At 40.5% G+C, this 19588-nt stretch overlaps 1 protein-coding gene and 1 pseudogene across 9 annotated transcripts in view; one reads left to right on the forward strand and one right to left on the reverse strand.

Moving 5' to 3' along the window:
* The window catches only part of ANKS1B (ankyrin repeat and sterile alpha motif domain containing 1B), a 1153827-nt gene that overhangs the window by 1089287 nt on the left and 44952 nt on the right, over positions 1-19588 (reverse strand). The gene's annotated exons all lie outside the window — the stretch shown is intronic.
* On the forward strand, positions 9730-11971 carry LOC147372281 (thiosulfate sulfurtransferase/rhodanese-like domain-containing protein 2; annotated as a pseudogene). Its single transcript, XR_015163966.1, has 2 exons — positions 9730-10623; positions 10708-11971. The product of XR_015163966.1 is annotated as a thiosulfate sulfurtransferase/rhodanese-like domain-containing protein 2 (transcript).

Consider the following 19588-nt stretch of genomic DNA (forward strand, 5'->3'; position numbering starts at 1 on the left):
TCCAAATAGGAAAAGGAGTACGTCAAGGCTATATATTGTCACCCTGCTTATTTAACTTTTATGCAGAGTACATCATGAGAAACGCTGGGCTGGAAGAAGCACAAGCTGGAATCAAGATTGCCGGGAGAAATATCAATAACTGCAGATATGCAGATGACACCACCCTTATGGCAGAAAGTGAGGAGGAACTCAAAAGCCTCTTGATGAAAAGTGAAAGTGGAGAGTGAAAAAGTTTGCTTAAAGCTCAACATTCAGAAAACGAAGATCATGGCATCCGGTCCCATCACTTCATGGGAAATAGATGGGGAAACAGTGGAAACAGTGTCAGACTTTATTTTTCTGGGCTCCAAAATCACTGCAGATGGTGACTGAAGCCATGAAATTAAAAGACGCTTACTCCTTGGAAGGAAAGTTATGACCAACCTAGATAGCATATTCAAAAGCAGAGACATTACTTTGCCAACAAAGGTCCGTCTAGTCAAGGCTATGGTTTTTCCTGTGGTCATGTATGGATGTGAGAGTTGGACTGTGAAGAAGGCTGAGCACCGAAGAATTGATGCTTTTGAACTGTGGTGTTGGAGAAGACTCTTGAGAGTCCCTTGGACTGCAAGGAGATCCAACCAGTCCATTCTGAAGGAGATCAGCCCTGGGTGTTCTTTGGAAGGAATGATGCTAAAGCTGAAACTCCAGTACTTTGGCCACCTCATGAGAAGAGCTGACTCATTGGAAAAGACTCTGATGCTGGGAGGGGTTGGGGGCAGGAGGAGAAGGGGACGACAGAGGATGAGATGGCTGGATGGCATCACTGACTCGATGGACATGAGTCTGAGTGAACTCCGGGAGTTGGTGATGGACAGGGAGGCCTGGAATGCTGCGATTCATCGGGTCACGAAGAGTCGGACATGACTGAGCGACTGAACTGAACTGAACTGATAACCATCAGCAGGAGAGGACACTTTTCTCTTCCCAAGACATGTTGAATAGAAAGAGACAGCACTTTAAAATGGTGTTCTTTGCTGTTTCTCTATCTTGATTCCCTTCTATTTTTTTTTAATGTGGAGGATAATTAACTTATAATGTTGTGTTAGTTTCTGCTGTACAACAATGTGAGTCTACTAGCTATCTATTTAACTACTACTAGCTATCTATTTAACACAGTTCATATGTCAATGCTACTCTCTCAATTCATCCCACTCTCTCCTTCTCCCACTGTGTCCACAAGTCTACACTCTATAGCTACAGCTCTATTCCTGCCCTGCAAATAGGTTCATTGGTACCATTTTTCAACATGTCCACCTCACCCCAACCTCACCCTGTACAGGTAACTGAGTCTCAACTGAGCTAAGGAATCTTACTTTTTTTCCAGCCATTTTTCTTTATTTTTTTAATTTGGGGGATTTATTTATTTTTAAAATGAATTTATTTTTAATTGAAGGAAATTGTTTTACAATGCTACATTGGTTTCTGCCATACGTCACCATGAATCTGCCATAGGTATACACATGTCCCCTTCCTCTTGAGCCTCCTTCCCACCTTCTCCCATCCTATCCCCCACCCCCACCCCCATCTAGGTTGTCACAGAACACAAGGCTGAGCTCCCTGTGCTATACAGCAACTTCTCATTCAGTTCAGTTCAGGTGCACAGTCGTGTCCAACTCTTTATGACTACAAGGACTGCAGCACGCCAGGCTTCCCAGCATCACCAACTCCTGGAGCCTACTCAAATTCATGTCCATCAAGTCGGTGATGCCATCCAATCATCTCATCCTCTGTCATCCTCTTCTCCTCCCACCTTCAATTTTTCCCAGCATCAGAGTCTTTTCCAAGAGTCAGCTTTTCACATCAGGTGACCAAAGTATTGGAGTTTCAGCTTCAGCATCAGTCCTTCCAATGAATATTCAGGACTGATATCCTTTAGGATGGACTGGTTGGATCTCCTTGCAGTCCAAGGGACTCTCAAGAGTCTTTTCCAACACCACAGTTTAAAAGCATCGATACTTCGGCACTCAGCTTTCTTTATTGTCTAACTCTCTCTCACATCCATACAAGACTACTGGAAAAACCATAGTTTTGACTAGAGAGACCTTTGTTGGTAAAGTAATGCTTTTTAATATGCTGTCTAGCTTGGTAACAGCTTTTCTTCCAAGGAGCAAGTGTTTTAATTTCATGGCTGCAGTCACCATCTGCAGTGATTTTGGAGCCCCAAAAAATAAAGTCTCTCACTGTTTCCATTGTTTCCCCATCTATTTGCCATGAAGTGATGGGACTGGATGCCATGATCTTAGTTTTCTGAGTTTTAAGCCAACTTTTTCACTCTCTTCTTTCACTTTCATCAATTGGCTCTTTAGTTCTTCTTCACTTTCTGCCATAAAGGTGGTGTCGTCTGCATATCTGAGGTTATTGACATTTCTCCCAGTAATCTGGATTCCAGCTTTGCTTCATCCAGGCCAGCATTTTGCATGATGTACTCTGCATATAAGTTCTCTTGCCAGAATACTGGAGTGGGTAGCCTTTCGCTTCTCCAGGGGATCTTCCCAACCCAGGGATTGAACCCAAGTCTCCCACATTGCAGGCATATTCTTTACTAGCTGAGCCACAAGGGAAGCCCAACTTCCCATTGGCTACCTATTTTACACATGGTAATGCATATATTTCAGTGCTACTCTCTCATATTGTCCCACCCTCTCCCTCCCCTGCTGTGTCCATAAGTCTGTTCTGAGTCTCTATTTCTGCCCTGCAAGTAGGTTTGTCAGTACAATTTTATTACTTTTGTACACAAAATCTGATGGAGTGGGAAAAAAAGTCCCAGCACCAAAAACTGAGACCCAAATTCCAATATGAGTCATGACACAAACTGATGAGACTAGCCAAATTACAATCCTTTCATAAGCAAATGTAGAAAATGGAATAGAAATTTTTTGAGGTCCTGTTGCCTTAAAAATCCAAACACTTACTTAAAATCCTGAGTGTTCACAAAACACTTACTTAAAATCCTGAGTGGTCTGACCACAACCTTGCCCAAAGAAATGGCTTCTTTCATTTTCTTCCTTATGTCTTTGTGACTGTTATGATGATGTTGTAAAAATATTAACTGTAACTGGAAAGAAAGCATAACATCTACTTATGAAGTTCAATAATACTCACTAGCAATATCACAGGATTTATTAACTTTTTCTTACAAAAACATTAAAGAGAATTTTTTTAAATGTTGTTTTTGTTCAGTTGCTGTCATGTCTGACTCCTTGCTACCCAATGAACTGCACCATGCCAGGCTTCCCTGTCCTTCACCAACTCCTGGAGTTTGCTTAAATTCATGCCCATTGAGTCAGTGATGCCTTCCAACCATCTCATCCTCTGTCTCTCCCTTCTCCTCCTGATCTCAGTCTTACTCAGCAACAGGGTCTTTTCCAATGAATCAGGTGGCCAAAATATTGGAGTTTCAGCATCAGTCCTTCCGATGAATACTCAGGGTTGATTTCCTTTAGGAAATTCTTGTACCACTGAACCACCTGGGAGGCCCCCTTCAAATGCATTAGGAGTTTACTAATTAAAGGTATCCTGAAATGAATCCGTTCATACTGCAAAATCAAACAAAATAAGTAAAAACTACTTGTTTTTTGATTAACCACCAATAGAAATAATACCTAAATTTATTAAGTGCTTAATTCTGTGTACTAGTTTCCATGCTCTTGTTTTACATCTGTACTCTTCGTAGAGACCTTGTTAATGCCCACACCCTATCCTCTTGACTCATCTGTGAGTTCTCTTGCCATTGCTATGGACAGTCATACTAATGCTGACAGCTTCCCACTTTCAGAACCCACAGCTTTTCCTCCACTTCCTCCCTAGACTTCCTGGGGTCACCTTGAAAATACTTTTCCTGCCCCTAAATCCTTAACCTCAGTGTCTGCTTTTGAAGAAAACCCTAATTAAGATTGTTGGTAATAGAAGTGGTACTAAAAAACAGACTCTCAGAATGGGATTCTAGAATAGTATCACTTACTGGTCAGCTGGTATCAGGGATCCAATTTCTATTGCTATATGAGTGGTGATAACCCATATGATGTCACAGCAGCAGAATGACTAAAATTCTTACCTGAGGTGGACTGAAATGTAGAAGAGGAGGAAGGAGAATGTACAAACTTACACAACAGCTTTAATACTTGAAAGATATGGGGGCAATCATAACTGTAATATTCTGGAGTTAGTATTTGTTAACTGCTCTAAAAAGCTCTGAAGAATGGGACCAGCAGGCTTGGGTAAAACACCTACCAAAATGCAGGACAAGCTGTAAAAAACAGAATGCTATGAAAATCAGCATTTAAAGTAAATCTTATCTCCTGTGCCCATAAAGCAGACTGTACTGAAAATTAGGTCTAATATTTGACTGAGTAGCTGAGCTACAAAGAAGACTAAACATACAGCCTTAGCAGACCTCCCTTACTCTGATAAGAAGAGAGTCAGATAGTGAAACACGGGATGGTGATATTGGGTTCGTTAAGAACATTGAACACTCATTCTGCCAAAGCCTCTGGGCTGAAAGGATCCACTCCATTCCCTTTCATAAAGGAAAGCAGCCTCTATATGCTTGGAGATTTGCAAAGGCAGTACTTGAGGAAGAAGTCCTCCTCAAGATCTGCCCTGCCTCCCTTCATCACCTCTAGACCAACAAGTTTGGTCAGATCTTATTCATAATCACTCTAATTGTGAAACACAGTCTCTACTATGGGAAGAAATAGTTTATTCATCGAAAAAGCTTCTGACCCTGTCTGACTGTGTTATTGAGAATTGGGCACACATATAGAAGTGTATGTTGAGGGTGTTAAGCTGAGGCAGGGGGAAGAATACCAAAGAGAAAAAAAGTGTATTTACACAGAGGCACTCTCCTGTGATTCAGACTATAACTTCTACCAAGAAAACCTTAATGAGTTTCCGAAACAGTGATGGGATGTCAATGTGAGTTAGAGGATTCCAAAATAGAAGGCACCAGAGGTAGCGTTTAACCATTAGAAGCAAGATTAATGTATTTGGCATAAAAGACAGTAAGGTCAGAGCAGCAACCAGAGAACCTTGACCTTCAAGGCCATTTTTCTTTGTTGAGGCAAAAGAGATGGGTAGTATGTTCATTTGCTAGGGCTTCCATAACAAAGTTCCACAAACTGAGTGACATAAACAACAGATATGTATTGTGCAGGCAAGAGTCCAAGATTGAGGTGTCAGTAAGGGCAGTTTCTTCTGCAGTCTGAGAGCATCTGTTCCATCTGTCTTCAAATGGTTTGCTGGCAATCTTAAGCACTCATTGGCTGGGAGAAGCATCACTCTAATCTCTGTCTTCATCTTCATGTGGCAATCTCTTGTATGTGTTTTCCATGTCCAAATTTCCCCTTTTTTTAAGAGCCAACCATGCTGCATTAGAGGCCTAATCTATTCCAATATGGCCTCATCTTAACTAATTTTGTCTTCTATGACCTTACTTTCAAACATTCTGAAGTACTAGGGTTTAGTATTTCAACATACAAATTTTTAAGGGACACAATTCAACCCACAATTAGTAGAAAATAACACTATTGCTTGACTTTTATAGCCAAAAAAGATGAAGGACTTAAGAGCAGAAGATTTATGTGCAGTTTCCAGATCTGAGCCAGTTCAGAGACCTAAAGCCCATCAATGTAAGGGGAGGACGAGTCCTTTTGAGCAAAAAAAAAGTCAATGTTTCTCCAATCATTCTCCAAAGGGATGTGCTGCAATTTACCAGAGTAGCTTAACAATGGTGACAGAGTAATACTCATCCAACCCAGGGACTGTTGGATATAGGTTCTAAGCCAACATTGACACCAGGGTACCCAAAATACTTATATGGCCACCCAGTGAGAGTGGAAGCATATATAGTCCAGATAATAAAAGGAGTCCAGGTCCAAGTCCATCTCACAGTTGGCCCAATGGGTCTACAGACCCACCATCTGGTTATGTATCTGGCCCTTGAACACATAATTGAGATGGAAATATTTAGCAGCAGCCAAAACCCAAACATTGGTTCTTTGACCTGTGAAATGAGATCCATTATGATAGAAAGGGACAAAGGAAGCCCCTGATATTACTTACCCTTTACCCTCTTTCAGGTAGTAAATCAGAAGGAACAATGTAGCCATGTACCACCAAAAAAAAAAAATTATGCAACTCTCAAAGAGTGGCTGCTGCAGAAAACATACAGCTCACAGATGGATCCATTTGATATGTTGGTACAAGATAAAAATACACTATTACACTATAGCCCATGCACGAATGAACTACTTCAGTGTTACTTAAAATGTGGTCCACAGATGAAAGCAAGCTCACAAACTGTTTTTTATCATTCCACAACAAGTTATATATATGCAAGTATAAACAGTGAGAGTACACAGTTGAAAACATTTATATCAACTTTCAGTTCAGTTCAGTTCAGTTGCTTAGTCGTGTCCGACTCTTCGTGACCCCATGAATCGCAGCACGCCAGGCCTCCCTGTCCACCACTAACTCCCAGAGTTCACTCAGACTCATGTGCATCAAGTCGGTGATGCCATCCAGCCATCTCATCCTCCGTTGTCCCCTTCTCCTCCTGTCCCCAATCCCTCCCAGCATCAGGGTCTTTTTCAATGAGTCAACTCTTCAGATGAGGTGGCCAAAGTACTGGAGTTTCAGCTTTAGCATCATTCCTTCCAAAGAAATCCCAGGGCTGATCTTCAGAATGGACTGGTTGGATATCCTTGCAGTCCAAGGGACTCTCAAGAGTCTTCTCCAACACCACAGTTCAAAAGCATCAATTCTTCGGCACTCACCTTTCTTCACAGTCCAACTCTCACATCGATACATGACCACAGGAAAAACCATAGCCTTGACTAGACGGACCTTTATTGGCAAGGTAATATCTCTGCTTTTCAATATGCTATCTAGGTTGGTCATAACTTTATATTATTGCAAAAGCCAAGTGTGTGATTTTATATTTTACAAAATGATCAATCATGATGACTCAAAACAAAAAGTCCTTCACATGGTCAGTCTGAGTATCACTATTCTAAAGGACAGGAGTGAAAGAAAATTCCAACATCAGGCAGAGGTTCATCATCTTTGTATGAGAGAGAAGTGGTTTGAGGTAAGGATATATATGAATTATTGGTCAATGGCTAATAACTCTGCTAATTGATCAGGAGCCTGGAAGGAGCAATAATGGATAATCAGACACAAAGAGGTCTGTAAAAGAAGCATGCAGATGACGCTATAGGAGTACACAGAGTAGACACAAAGTGTAAATGAGCATCTTGGTGGAAAACATGATCCATCTTATTATCAGACAGCCTCTGTCCTTAACCATGTTGATGCTTATAGAGCAAACATGGTGGCCAAGATGGAAGTTATGTGCATGGGCACAAAAGTGTGAACTCTTTTTCACCAAGGACGATCTAGATATTTACAAATATTAACTGCCTGTGTTAGGCACCAAAGACACATACATGTAAACCACAGCCCCTGGGAAGGCAATGTCTGTGCTGAGTGCTAAAGTATAAACAGAATTTAGTTGTGAGGAGAAAAGAAGCAATGACTTCCCAAGAAGAGGAAATGGCACACACAAAGCCATTTGGAGAACCAGACAGAGTATAAGTCTGAATCCAGGGAGAATGCCAAGATAAAGGTAAAGCTGAGATCATTAAATGTTTTGGATACCTTTTAGGCTTTTATAACGAAGGTGATTGATAATTATTAAAGGATTTTAAATAGGAGAGGGTTTGGAGAAAAATAAAAGATATATTCAAAAGGGATTTTTGAAAGGAAGTCAAAATTTGGTAAAACAAGGAAGAGGAGGCTGGTGGGCTATAGTCCATGGGGTCGCAGAGTCAGACACAACTGAGCGACTTAACTCATAGCACAAGGACGAAAGACGTCTAGGACAACCCAGGTTCTTTCCTAATCCCTACATCCCCTTTGAAGAAACTTCTTCTTTGAATCCCTATTTTATTTCTACCTTAGTGGACTTTTGTTTTTGTACTTTAGTCACATCTCTCCCCTCCTACTGATAAACTCTTTATGGGCAGACACTATGACATATTCCCATTACATGGTCAGCAGAGGCAGAGCTTAGGTTTGGAAAATGAGGCACTCATTTTTGGGCTTATGTTACGGCAAAGCTGAATCTGGGCTTCCCAGTGGCTCAGCAGTAAAGAATCCCACCTGTAATGCAGGAGACATGGAGACAAGAGTTTGATCCCTGGCTCGGGAAGATCCCCTGGAGAAGGAAATGGCAAGCCACTCCAGTATTCTTGCCTAGAAAATCCCATGGACAGAGGAGCCTGGCTGGGCTACAGTCCACAGGGTTGCAACAGAGTTGGAAATGACTGAATCACTTAATGGAAACAACGACATATCTGAATCCCTTCATTATGGATTTTTTGCATACATTGATTTTTTTAAAACATTGCATTAAAATAGTATTTATCATGATTACCAAGGGTTTTTTTTGCATCCTGTTAAATTTTCTACCCAAGGCATGATTACCGAGGGTTTTTTCACATCCTGTTAAATTTTCTACCCAAGGCAAGTACCTCACTTACCTCATTCTAGTTTACCTGCCCTGATTCTCAGCATCTAATAACACAAGCAGGTACTTAAATGCATGCTGAATGGGGAAACAGCAAACTAATGGCATAAACAACAAGATGGATGGTGATGCACCATTAACAGAGGCAGTGAATACAGGAGGAGCAACAGAGTCTGGAAAAGATGATGAGTTTATAATGCATGTCAAAACACTGCATAGTGTATTATCTTATAGATCATTTATTATTCAACACTGGCAACATTTATAATAGGAGATATTAAAGACTGACAGTACTCAAGGAATTGTCCTCAGGATATTTCCCCATTATCTTTTAAAAACATATTAATATTTGAGTTATTGAAGCAATATCCAATCTCTTAGCTCAGTTTATGAGTTAACATTACTTAGGACATCAATATGAACTGCTCATTATACAAATGTATAATTAACACTTACAGAATTTGACATTACACTACCAATACTCTGGGACTGCAAAACAGCTGGACACAACTGAGCGACTAAACAACAACCAACATCCTATCAGCAAGGCCTAACCTGACCTCTATGAAACAGCATCTTCATTACTTTATTTCTTTATCCTACCTCACTCTTATTCATAACACTTATCATCACCTAATAGAGTAATATGTTATCTATTTTTATTTCCCCTTTAAAAGATGAGCTCCATGAGAACATTGGGATATGTCTCTTTTGTTGTATCCTCAACACCTAAAATAGATGTCTTTGAAGGTGATGACAAAGGATGGGAGAGTGGTTGAAGGAAGGCTTACACTGGCACAGAAATAAGACAAAGCAAATAAATAAAACCCTGTATGGATAGAAAAGTGTAGTTAGGAGCTCAAGAGAATGTGAAAGAAATCCCTAAAAAAAATGAAACTGCAAACCAGAGCAATAAGCTCAAGAGCTTACCTGCAATTTACCTTGGAAAGGTTTTCCAGTTAGGTAACCAATGGGATTGGGTTTTTACAGCCTTTGACCAGATGAGATCCAAATCTCTGTAGAAAGCTGATACCTTACATTAGCATACAAGATGAAAAGAAATGTGCTTCAGCCTGGGCTCTGGGAAAAATGAAAAAAGTCTTCCTGAGAATTCTTGACTATAACCTACCCTCAAGACTTTCAGCTTTAAATTTATACTATCTACACACGGTCCAGGAATCCTAAGCACCAAAATCAAAACAAACACTAGATCTGGGGTGTGCTAGTTATCAAGTTATTGTATCTCAGCTCCAAATCCTCTCTTCTCTGTCCTGCTTTGTCATGTTGGGGCTAGATTCTATAAATATTTCTCCTGTGCTTGATGACACAATGTTAAGCTTTAAGAGTATCCTGAAGGGGCAAGGTTGATCAGCCCATTAAGAGGTAGGTCAATGGCCTAACTTCCAGAGTGAGGACATAGTTAACTGAAAGAAATCTGCCCACTGATGAAACCAAACCAGATGCCTTCTTTCACTCCACCAGACCAAGGAAATGACCTGCAGGCCTGTGTTTTAAGGTTTTCAGACCTGGATTTGAAAGACACAGGTCTTATCAACCCCAGTAGCAGACTCAAAGCAGTTAGATGTCATTACAAAAAGAAATACTCATTTGCAAAGAAAAAGGCATTTGCCCCTTTGTCAAAACTAAAGAAGTTCTAGTACCTCCTTTTAAATGTAAAGAAAAATGGTGGAATCAGCAACTGCTAACAGACCCAATCAGCATCCACAGACATGTGGCAACACAACATGCTGATGAGGTTTTCCAAACCACTTGCTTTAAAGCAGCTGGCTGTGACACTGAGCACCTCCAAGAGTCTTGAGTCTGCAGATAAAAGGAACCTTTTCATAGAGGACCTTACCCATAACCATGAAGTGTCTGCCTGGCTCCCTGATATAGGCTGCTTTAGCCCTGATGAGCTGATGAATGACCGGGGGCAATGATGAAGGGGAACTTGCTACTTTATTACCGCTACTGTGACCTGAAGGATCCTGACTGGGTCTGTGCCTGGCAGACAGCTCTGTGTCAGCACCTGCACTTCACAGGCAAGCCCAGAAAGAGGCTTCACCTCTTTCTCAAGGAGCCCGGATGTGATCGAGAATCCTCATCATGGGACTCTGGAGAGCCACTACTAGTTTGTTTTGCTATGGAAGGAATGAATGGGACAGTTGGTGGAAGCAGATTAGCCACCAGACTCTACATAGAAGTGATGCTTTACTGCCCACTGTGTGAGGATTACATGTGTAAGGACAATTTTAAGACCAGCAAAGGAAGAGTTTGCTATTTTCCAGAACTATGTGTTGGTGAGTTTGAAGAAATTGTGCCCATGGGGATCAGTCCCAATAAGACCTCCTACAAGAAGACTGGAACCCATTTATCCCTAGGTGAACTTCACAAAGTAGAAAAGTTTCTGTCTCAGGAAAATCAAGAAGAAAGTGATACAATCTTATTGGACTGCAAAAACTCCTATGAAAGCAAAATAGGACAATTCTAGGGCTGCTTAGCCCCAGACAACAGGAAATTCAGTTACTTCCCCAGCTACTTTGATGAAAATCTAGAACTTTTCAAAAAGAGGGTGCTGATGTATTGCACTGTGGCATCTGTTGTGAGTGGGGTTCAGTCAACCTCAATGCTAAGGGAGTGTGCAAGAAGTGTTCCAGCTCACGGGTGGTCCACAAGTACCTGGAGGAGTTACCTGATGGCTTTTACATAGGGAAGCTGGTTGCTTTCGATGAGCATCAGGTCTTATCTTTCAACAGTGACTTAGTGTCAGAATGTTCCTACTATGGGGTCCCATGGGACCAGTATAAACTCTGCTTCATTCCCCAGTACTGTCAGCTTGCCTTGACCTGCCCTCCCTGCCAAGAACAACGATTCACAGCCTGTTGTGTCACATGTCAAAACAGAGGAAGCAGACAGTCTGCAAGCCCAGCCCAGAGCAGCTTTAAAGAAGAATGCGAGTACACAGCCCAAGGGCCACATGTACCCAGGGAGCTCTCACAGCAGGAGTCACTCCCCAGGAGCCCTGGGCCCAGGCCAGCTATTGATGAGGGTGGGCCATGCTTATGTGAGCAGTCCCATCTACATTTCCCCACACAACTAGGTTTGGGGTTACATGTACTGGAGAATGTTAGGTCTATACCTAACAGAGAAATAGAAACACAGAACTTCAGTGATCCCAGAGCCACCACAGCCAACTGGTCACCATGTCAGCCACCTGTCCTTCACAAGAGGAGGGATGAGAAATTTGGGGGCCGATCTCTTACTGGAGACATTCTGACTTAGAAGACGCAAGAGCACAGAAAAAGGCGAGCTAAGTGGGATCCCAAAGTTGCTGAGGGAAAGAGCCTTGAGCCTGGTGAGCTGACCTGCTCCTTCTGTGCCATGCAACAAGGCTGGCAATAGTCATTTTAGGTATCCACAAACCTGTCTGTCCCATGGCAAAGGTGTGAAAGCTGCATAGCCCTGTAAGTGGACCCCTCTGAACCAGGCACCTTAGGTCAATCTGCCATCCAGCCCTCCCCTCCTCTTTTCTCTGCTAGCCTGAGAGCACTAGACCAGATAAGGATCTGTAAACTATGGCATTTGGCCCACCTCCTTCTATAAATAAAGTTTTACTGGAATAGCCACACCCATTCATTTACATATGATCTATGGCAGAATCAAGCATCTACAAGAGAGACATGACCTGCAAAGCCTACAGCATTCACAGGTACACCTCAGAGATATTCAATTCCAAACCACAACAGTGAAATGAGTTACATGAATTATTTCATTTTTCAGTGTATATAAAAGTTATGCTTACATTACATCTATTAAGTGTGCAACAGCATTATGACTGAAAAACCAATGTACATAACCTAATTAAAAATTTTTATTGCAAAAGAAAAGGTAAATTGTTTCAAATAAATTGATTTTACCCATTGAATACAATAAAATGGAAGTTTTTTTCCTTGGTGGCTCAGAGGTTAAAGCGTCTGCCTGCAATGCTGGAGACGTGGGTTCGATCCCTGAGTCGGGAAGATCTCCTGGAGAAGGAAATGGCAACCCACTCCAGTATTCTTGCCTGGAGAATCCCATGGACATAGGAGCCTGGTGGGCTACAGTCCATGGGGTCGCAAAGAGTCGGACACGACTGAGCGACCTCACTTCACTTCACTTCACTTCAGTACAAACTTAATAACATAATTCTCACCTAACAGCCACCCTTTTCTCCCAATTAAATTAAAGCTGACTTTAATTTTTTACAAACTGAAATACTCCCTAACCATATCTAACATTCAAAGAAATTCTCAGCTACTTCTTTAACTCAATAGATGTATTTTTTAATATCTATATATTTATGTATTTATTTGGCTCCACGAGGTCCTAACTGTGGCATGTTCCAGGATTGTCAATCTTTATTGCGGGATGCAAAATCTTTTTTAGCTGTGGCATGCAGGATCTTGGGAGAAAATTTAGTTGCAGCGTAGGACCTTGAAAGAAAAGCTATGACCAACCTAGACAGCATATTAAAAAGCACAGACATTACTTTGCTGACAAACGTCCATCTAATCAAAGCTATGGTTTTGCCAGTAGTCATGTATGGATGTGAGAGCTGGACTATAAAGAGCTGAGCGCCAAAGAACTGATGCTTTTGAACTGTGGTGTTGGAGAAGACTCTTGAGAGCCCCTTGGACTGCAAGGAGATTAACCAGTCAATCCTGAAGGAAATCAGAATGTTCATTGGAAGGACTGATGCTAAAGATGAAACTCCAATACTTTAGCCACCTGATGCAAAGAACTGACTCCTTAGAAAAGACCCTGAAGCTGGCAAAGATTGAAGGCAGGAGAAGAAGGGGATGACAGAGGATGAGACGGTTGGATGGCATCACCAACTCAATGGACATGAGTTTGAGCAAGCTCCGGGAGTTGGTGATGGACAAGGAAGCCTGGCGTGCTACAGTCCATGGGGTCACAAAGAGTCAGACACGACTGGGCAACTGAACTGAACTTAACTGAATGTAGTATCTTAAGTTGAAGCAAGCAAACTCTTAGTTGTGGCTTACTGGGATCTAGTTCTCAGACCAAGGACTGAACTCTGTCCCCTGCATTGGCAGCATGGAGTCTTAGCCACTGGACCACCAAGGAAGTTCCTCAATAGATGTATTCTCTTTTTTTTGAAGATTTATATCCCATATCTACATGGATGGCTTTTAAGCAGGTATTTAGGCCAGTAGACTCCAGTTTCATTTATCGTAAGATTGGTTGTTTATATACTCCATTTCACATTCCAAATATCTTCCCATTTTATAGGATGATAAAGTGTTACTATGTTTTGGCTATAATAAAAATGAAAAACATTCAGAACAACAAGGCTTGCCAATTTATATATCTAATGCTTATCAGTATAATCTAAACTTGCTCTATTTTAGAACTATTTAGTACAAAACACAGCCCAACCCGTATTCTACCATGTAGCACCTTGTGATGTTTCACTGTATGTGTCACCTTCACTGTGCATGGGGTGCCCAGAGATTTGGTCAAACATTATTCTGGGTGTTTCTATGAGGATGCTTTTGAATGAGATTAACATGTAAATCAGTAGACTGAGTAAAGCAGATTGCCCTCCTTAATATGGGTAGGCATCATCCAATCAGTTGAAGGCCTGAATAAAACAAAAGGGTTGGCCTTCGCCCAGGTAAGACAGAATTTCTCCTGCTTGCCTGCCTTCAAACAGGAACATCAGTTTTTTTCTGCTTTTGACTGAAGCAGAAACACTGACTCTTCCTGGGTCAAGCCTACTGATCTTCACACTGGAACTACACCATCAGCTCTCCTGAGTCCTCAGCTTGTCAATTCACCTTACATATTTTGGGACTTAGCCTCCTTGATCATGTGAGCCAATTCCTTATATTTATATTTACTATGCATATATGTGGGCTTTCCTGGTGGCTCAGCAGTAAAAAATCCACCTGCAGTGCAGGAGATGCAGGTTTGATCCCTGGGTGGGGAATATTCCCTGGAGAAGGAAATGGCAACCCACTCCAGTATTCTTGCCTGGAGAATCCCATGCACAGAGGAGGGTCCATGGGGTCACAAGAGTTAGACATGATTTTGCAACTAAACCACCGTGTCTGTATGTGTGTGTGTGTGTGTATCATGCTACTGATTTTGTTACTATGGAGAACCCTGACTAATACAGAATTCAAATGATCTCCTATTGACTCTTGCTAAAGCATCTCTCCTAAACAGCTATACATTCTCCAAACCTTTCCCTTTCTTCCCCATCTCAAAAGGTATTGGGATTATCATCCCCTTTCCCCATGTCCCCCAATCCCCACCGCACAACCTACTGGAAATATTCCTACCCCATCTCTAATTATGTAGTTAGAATATAAACTGGCATCTTCTTGAAAATCCTTTCTATCCTCTAGGACACTGTTGCTTGGCCAATGGGAAAGGAGGGACATCTGATTCAAGCTGAGACAATAAAAAGCTACACATACAAATGAGATTTTTTTTTTCAATTTAGAAACTGAAAGAGAGTTGACTAAAGTCCCTTTTTACCATCAGCCATGCACAGTAATCAGGCCTAAGAGAACAAAGTAAACACACAGAAGCAAAAGCTAGAGCTGAAAAAAGGGCCCTGCTGATAATACCCAACTCCCTTGTCCCATTCATTCCTTAAGTTTAGCCTCACTTTGCCTCTCAATCTCAGTCACATTAGTAAATAAAGTCTCTTTTTGGCCTAAACTGATCTGAATTAGGTTTCAGTTGGTTGGAGCCAGGAAAGTGAAAAGAAAGTGAAGTCACTCAGTCATGTCCGACTCTTTGCAACCCCATGGACTATATAGCCTACCAGATTTCTCTGTCCAAAATCTATGTCCTGGGGTTTTCCAGGCAAGAATACCAGAATGGTTTGCCACTTCCTTCTCCAGGGGATCTTCCAGACCCAGGGATCAAACCTGGGTCACCTGCATTGCAGGGAGACACTTTACCCTCTGAGCCACCCCTATTGTGTGCAAATCATTACGGAAATTTACATAATTGAACAAGTTAACTTCAAGTGGTTTCTATAATCACTGGATAAATTGATAAACTTTCATAAATTGATATTATTCAAAATATTACATGTGTTCAATATTTGCCCTAAAAACATCACTAACACTGAGGCTACTTAAAACGCAAAGGTTACCCAGGAATACTCTCTCTTTGCTCATGTTTATAAGGGACTTTTTAAATTAGAAAGCACAATTAAAAACCATAATGAGCTCCATGTTATCTGGAGCTTTTAATGTTATAGCATTAAAAATGTTATATTAAAAAATATAATACAGTAATACAAAATTCTATAAAGTGTTGTGATCAGTGAAACTTTCAGGAAAACCATAATACTTATAAAATGGGGTCATCAATAAATATCATTTTGGTATTTATAACTTATAAAACAAAGTTTTAAGTTTAGTATTTTCTTAAACTCATTTGGAGGAAGGCTGAAATTTATTATTTTGTTACAAATCACGGAATCCTTATTATAGAGGGCACATTTATTATGAACCATTAATACACAAGTCATATGGAAATAAACTAGTCCCCAAATTTTTATTCAATAAAATCAATGTTATCCTATTACATAGGAAAAATGATGGCTTTCATAACTAAAATTCAGAGATAAACACATAATCTTTGATACTCAGTCTTTATTCACTAATTTCTAAAGTTGCTAATAATGGTTTTAATAGCTGGTTTATCTAATCTCATTGTATGTATTTTCCTGAATGATGTGTTAAGCAGCACAACTGTGAATAAAGACAGCATGAGAAAGAAGGAAACACACATAATGCACTTTAAAAACAAACTTGATAAGAACTTAGTCATGAGGGGTTTTAAATCCCATCAGGATCATAGTTCCAGGTAACTTTTCTTTTTCACTCATTCGAATTTCACCAATTAGGAAAGGGAATTGGATACACTGAGGTAAGAGAGGAAAAGGAAGCATGGAAAGAGTTAATACTTTTAATGAGGTAATTAAGACAACTAGATGTTAAGAAGTAAATAAGTTAGTAAAAGCTTTAACAAAATATAAGGCTCCAGAGTCATGTGTATCAATTAGATAAGTTAGGTTTTTTGGTGTTTTAACTTTTTCAAAATGCAGAAAATATTATTAGCTTCACTTGCCCAATAGCATCATAAGAACTAATAACAAAGTTCAGTTCAGTTCAAAGAACTACATTTTCACAAATTCTTATATAAACTGAAAACCCTTGATCCTAATGTAGTGTTCCCAATTCCATACCCCATAAGACCTCACAGAATAACCACTCTGTCAAGAAAGTAGCAAAAGAATTACCAGAGAAGGTAGAAAGGGTGTATCTGCTAATAATAATATCCTATTCAGAAATACTTACCCATGTGATTCCTCTAATCAAATAAATATAACATTTTTTTTTTTATTTGGCTGTGCTGGGTCTTATATGCAGAATGTGAGATCTAGTTCCCTAACCAGCTATGGAACCCGGGCCCTCTGCATTCAGAGCATGGACTCTTAGCCACAGGACCACCAGGGAAGTCCCCAATAAACATGTTTTAAAGTTACAAGTCTCTGGTATTTTGGCACCCTAACAGTGAAATGTTAAGAAAGGTTCTGAGTCCATTTTAAGGAAAACATTTTAATCAAACAGTCTGTCAAAATGAAATCTGAGTTAATATAAATAACATCAATGAAAGGTTTGATGGGAAAGATTAGAATCAGGAGGTAAATACTAAGGTATCTCAGAAGATTAATATAACAAAGAAAAAGACATGGATTCTTCATACATCTCACAATGAAGAAGAGAGGATAAACTGAGAGGATAAATATTATGCTAGTTTTGTATAGATAGGAAGGAAGTCATATATACAAATATACTTGTCTATGTGAGAAATAGATTTAAGGGACTAGATCTGATAGGAGTGCTTGATGAACTATGGACAGAGGTTCGTGACATTGCACAGAAGACAGGGATCAAGACCATCCCCAGGAAAAAGAAATTAAAGAAAAGCAAAATGGCTGTCTGGGGAGGCCTTACAAATAGCTGTGAAAAGAAGAGAAGCGAAAAGCAAAGGATAAAAGGAAAGATATAAGCATCTGAATGCAGAGTTCCAAAGAATAGCAAGGAGAGATTAAAAAAAAAGTCTTCCTCAGTGATCAGTGCAAAGAAATAGAGGAAAACAATAGAATGGGGAAGACTAGAGATCTCTTCAAGAAAATTAGAGATATCAAGGGAACATTTCATGCAAAGATGGGCTCAATAAAGAACAGAAATGGTATGGACCTAACAGAAGCAGAAGATATTAAGAAGAGGTGGCAAGAATACACAGAAGAACTGTACAAATAAGATTTTCATGACCCAGATAATCATGATGGTGTGACCACTCACCTATAGCCAGACATCCTGGAATGTGAAGTCAAGTGGGCCTTAGGAAACATCACTATGAACAAAGCTAGCAGAGGTGATGGAATTCCAGTTGAGGTATTTCAAATCCTAAAAGATGATGCTGCACTCAATATGCCAGCCAATCTGGAAAACTCAGCAGTGGCCACAGGACTGAAAAAGGTCAGTTTTCACTCTAATCCCAAAGAAAGGCAATGCCAAAGAATGCTCAAACTGCTACACAATTGCACTCATCTCACACGCTAGTAAAGTAATGCTCATAATTTTCTAAGACAGGCTTCAGCAATACGTGAACCATGAACTTCCAGATGTTCAAGCTGGATTTAGTAAAGGCAGAGGAACGAGAAATCAAACTGCCAATATCCACTGGATCATCAAAAAAGCAAAAAAGTTCCAGAAAAACATACATTTCTGCTTTATTGACTATGCCAAAGCCTTTGACTCTATAGGTCACAACAAACTGTGGAAAATTCTTAGAGAAATGGGAATACTAGACCACCTGACCTGCCTCTTGAGAAATCTGTATGCAGGTCAGGAAGCAACAGTTAGAACTAGAAACGGAACAACAGATTGTCTCCAAATAGGAAAAGGAGTACGTCAAGGCTGTATACTGTCACCCTGCTTATTTAACTTATATGCAGAATACATCATGAGAAATGCTGGCCTGAATGAAGCACAAGCTGGAATCAAGATTGCCGGGAGAAATATCAATAACCTCAGATATGCAGATGACACCACCCTTAAGGCAGAAAGTGAAGAAGAACTAAAGAGCCTCTTGATGAAAGTGAAAGAGGAGAGTGAAAAAGTTGGCTTAAAGCTCAACATTCAGAAAACGAAGATCATGGCATCTGGTCCCATCACTTCATGGCAAATAGATGGGGAAACAGTGGCTGACTTTATTTTTTGGGGCTCAAAATCACTGCAGATGGTTGACTGCAGCCATGAAATTAAAAGATGCTTACTCCTTGGAAGGAAAACTATGACCAACCTAGACAGCATATTAAAAAGCAGAGACATTACTTTGTCAACAAAGGTCCATCTAGCCAAGGCTATGGTTTTTCCAGTAGTCATGTATGGATGTAAGAGTTGGACTATAAAGAAACCTGAGCACAGAAGAATTGATGCTTTTGAACTGTGGTGTTGGAGAAGACTCTTCAGAGTCCCTTGGACTACAAGGAGATCCAACCAGTCCATCCTAAAGGAGATCAGTCCTGGGTGTTCATTGGAACAAGTGATGTTGAAGCTGAAACTCCAATACTTTGGTCACCTGATGCAAAGAGCTCACTCATTTGAAAAGACCCTAATGTTGGAAAAGACTGAAGATGGGAGGAGAAGGGAACAACAGAAGATGAGATGGTTGGATGGCATCACTGACTCAATGGACATGAGTTTGGGTAAACTCTGGAAGTTGGTGATGGACAGGGAGGCCTGGTGTGCTGCGGTCCATGGGGTCGCAAAGAGTCGAACACAACTGAGAGACTGAACTGAACTGAACTGATGTATAGAAACTCTACAGAAAGATACATCAAAAACTGAAAAGAAAGGTTACCTCTGAACCAAAGGACTAGGGGACTAGTGAACTGGACTAAAAACACTTTTCATCATA

Source organism: Bos grunniens, chromosome 5, assembly GCF_055505025.1.
Source record: "Bos grunniens cultivar Pamir isolate PY7600 chromosome 5, Bosgru_T2T1.0, whole genome shotgun sequence".
NCBI classification, from domain to species: domain Eukaryota; kingdom Metazoa; phylum Chordata; class Mammalia; order Artiodactyla; family Bovidae; genus Bos; species Bos grunniens.